At 54.4% G+C, this 2,940-nt stretch overlaps 1 pseudogene; it reads right to left on the bottom strand.

The window, feature by feature from the left end:
• Positions 1-633: 633 nt before the first annotated feature.
• Positions 634-2,706, bottom strand: LOC120924768 (annotated as a pseudogene).
• Between the last annotated feature and the right edge of the window lie 234 nt (positions 2,707-2,940).

The following is a 2,940-nucleotide window of genomic DNA, read 5'->3' as shown; positions in this document are numbered from 1 at the left end:
AGATGGGAAGAGAGAGAAAGATGGGAAGAGAGAGAATGCTGGGGAGAGAGAGAATGCTGGGAAGAGAGAGAATGTTGGGAAAAGAGAGAAGGATGGGAAGAGAGAGAAGGATGGGAAGAGAGAGAATGCTGGGAAGAGAGAGAATGTTGGGAAAAGAGAGAAGGATGGGAAGAGATAGAAGGATGGGAAGAGAGAGAAAGATGGGAAGAGAGAGAAAGATGGGAAGAGAGAGAATGCTGGGAAGAAGAGAGAAGGATGGGAAGAGAGAGAAAGATGGAAGAGAGAGAAAGATGGGAAGAGAGAGAAAGATGGAAGAGAGAGAAAGACGGGAAGAGAGAGAAAGATGGGAAGAGAGAGAAAGATGGGAAGAGAGAGAAGGATGGGAAGAGATAGAAGGATGGGAAGAGAGAGAAAGATGGGAAGAGAGAGAATGCTGGGAAGAGAGAGAAGGATGGGAAGAGAGAGAAAGATGGGAAGAGAGAGAATGCTGGGAAGAGAGAGAAGGATGGGAAGAGAGAGAAAGATGGGAAGAGAGAGAATGCTGGGAAGAGAGAGAAGGATGGGAAGAGAGAGAAAGATGGAAGAGAGAGAAAGACGGGAAGAAGAGAGAAGGATGGGAAGAGAGAGAAGGATGGGAAGAGAGAGGAGGGTGGGAAGAGAGAGAAGGATGGGAAGAGAGAGGAGGGTGGGAAGAGAGGGGTAGGGTAGATCTCTGCATTGCTACACTGAAGAGACAAGCAGGGACCCCCAACAACTTGCTGATGACTTTTACTAGTAGGAGTAGTAGAAGTTGTTGGGTAGTAAAAATTGTCGGGTAGTAGAAGTTGTAGGACTGCACATCACACCAGACACAGGTAGGTACAGTGCTCACTGCCTGTAGAACTCAGGACTGAGTAGCTCTCCAGCTGCTGACCATCCAGGACCCCAACAACTTGCTGATGACTTTTACTAGTAGGAGTAGTAGAAGTTGTGGAGTAGTAGAAGTGGCTCTCCAGCTGCTGACCATCCAGGACCCCAAAGCCGGACCTGCTGGTGGAACAACAGCTGAGGAGTGCCAGGCTGTCCAAGCTTGCCAGTCCTTGGTCAGTCCTAGACTTGAACCTTCACTGAGTTGGTTCTTCAGACAAGAAACTGATTGGACTTAATCCCTGTCCATTTAACCCTTGCTTGTCTTGTCTGGAGCCCACGACCTCTGAAGAGAACCTGTCTCTGCTGCCCAGGAGTGTATACCTATGTGGGGGTCCCAAGCTCTAGGCTTTTTCCTGGTGCTCCCAGGCATGGGGTCATTGTCCTCCCCGGCTGTGGTGTTCCTGCGGTCCTGCCAGAAATGTTCTACATCTGGGAGAATCTTCTCCTCCTTGGATGTTGAGTCCTGAGAAAGTCGGTGGGCATTGGTTGGGCATTGGAAGTCCTGCAAAGACTGGATGGTGCTGGGCATCATGTCTGCCCCATTCTCCCCTGCCCGGGGAGCCCCCATCGTGTCCTGGCACTTCTCACACTTCATCATAGTCCAGATGCTCCTGAAGCCCTCTCTGAACTCCTCCGACACGGCCAGGAACACTGCAGGGTTCAAGGTGGAGTTCAGGAACAGGATCACCTGAGCCAGGACCATCAGGGCATTGGGCGGCTGCAGGATGCCATAGTTGCTATGCCTGGCCCAGATCCACACAATCCACTCTGGCAGCCACATGGCTTCAAATGCCAGGCTCACACACATCAGCATGGAGGTGATCTTCCTGCTGAGAACGCGGGGGTTGGGCACACGGTTCCGCCTTTCTTTCCTCCTCCGCAGAGCTCTCATGTAGCAGAAGAAGGTGAAGACCATGGGCAGGACGTATGCCAACACCGGGTACAGCTTGCTGAAGACACTCATAAAGCTGGCGGCATTTTCTGTAACCTCAAAGGTGCAAGTCAAGCCCTCCTGGCCCATGCGGAGCTGGGTGAAGATGAGTTGGGGCAGGGGCAGCAGGAGGGACAAGGACCAGGAGAAGAGTAGGACTAGAAGCACATGCCTCTGGCTAAAGGTGATGAACTTGGGTGGGGTGATGACATGCTGGTAGCGGGCTTGCCCTATGGCGGCCAGGGTCAGGCTCTTCACAATCAGGCAGCCCTGGAGGAACCACTCAGTGGTCTTGCAGACAAAACCCCCGAAGAGCCAGGACTGCTTGGCATAGGTGACTATCCTCACCGGGATGCAGAAGAGGATGAGCAGCAGGTCGGCGACCCCCAGGTTGATGACCAGGCAGTTGACCACCGAGCACTTCCCTTTCCTGAAGTCATGGATGAGGATGGCGATGAGGAGTAAGTTGCCACCCATGCCCACCAGGCAGATGGTGCTCAGGAACAAAGGCAGGACCACTGTGATCTCTTTGCCCACCTCCGGGGGGGTCCAACCCGCTGGAGAAAGCCAAGAGCGCGGAACTGTTCATGGTGGTCCTGAAGGGGAAGCTGGTCATTAGGAGATCCCTAGGGGCCACACGGTCATTCAGAACCCCCCAGATCGGGTTCAGGGGCTCCTCACACTTCGGGGGCTTCCAGGAACACCGCCTCTCAGGAGTTTCAGTCCATCCGCATGTGCTTCACCTGTTGAGTCGGGAGCGGAGCCGGCGGAGCTCAGAGGAGCCGAGGTGCGGAGCGGAGCGGCGTCCAGTGGCTGGTGCTGTCCATCTGATGTGGTGCTGAATCTTCTCTCCTCGTCTAGTTGTGATAAAGAGAGGCGTGGAAAGGGGACATAGCACCAGGCACAGCCACCCTCCCCCTCTCCTGCCTCCCCATTAATGGTAGTTCAGCCCCCTCATTTCCTAAAGTCATTCTGCACAGCTGTGGCTGGAGCCCTGGCACTGCCAGCTGGGATCTGGGCTCCTGGGGGGGGGGGGGGGTGACTGGGCACTGCCAGCTGGGATCTGGGCTCCTGGGGCTTTGCAGCTACTCAAGGTAAAC

This window comes from Rana temporaria, chromosome 1 (assembly GCF_905171775.1).
Source record: "Rana temporaria chromosome 1, aRanTem1.1, whole genome shotgun sequence".
NCBI lineage: Eukaryota > Metazoa > Chordata > Amphibia > Anura > Ranidae > Rana > Rana temporaria.
Note: the sequence above shows the minus strand (reverse complement) of the source record. Positions and strands in the feature narration are given on the sequence as shown.